Consider the following 382-nt stretch of genomic DNA (forward strand, 5'->3'; position numbering starts at 1 on the left):
CCTGCTGATCCCAAAGATACAAGCAACACCCCTGCGATCAATGCTACTCGATTTTTGGCGTGACAGACCCCTGAAAATAAATGTTTTAAGGACTCTCTGACCTTCTCCCCCCATCTCCTCTCAGGCCTCAGCCCCAAGCCAGGACACCTCAGCCCCGGCTCCGCATCGGCCCCATCTGCCCACAAGCCCAGGCCTCCCGAAAGAGAAGAGACAACCTCTAAAAGATATAAATAAACCCCCAACCAGCACCGCCGCCAGGGCACAAACACAGGGCGTCCCTCAGAGGGGACACACACACTCTCTCTCTCACACACACACACACACACACCCACACACACACCCGCCTCGCCCCGCAGACACGGGGGGACCCCCCCGCTCCCCC

This window comes from Chaetura pelagica, unplaced genomic scaffold, assembly GCF_000747805.2.
Source record: "Chaetura pelagica isolate M959 unplaced genomic scaffold, ChaPel_1.0 scaffold405, whole genome shotgun sequence".
NCBI classification, from domain to species: Eukaryota; Metazoa; Chordata; class Aves; order Apodiformes; family Apodidae; genus Chaetura; species Chaetura pelagica.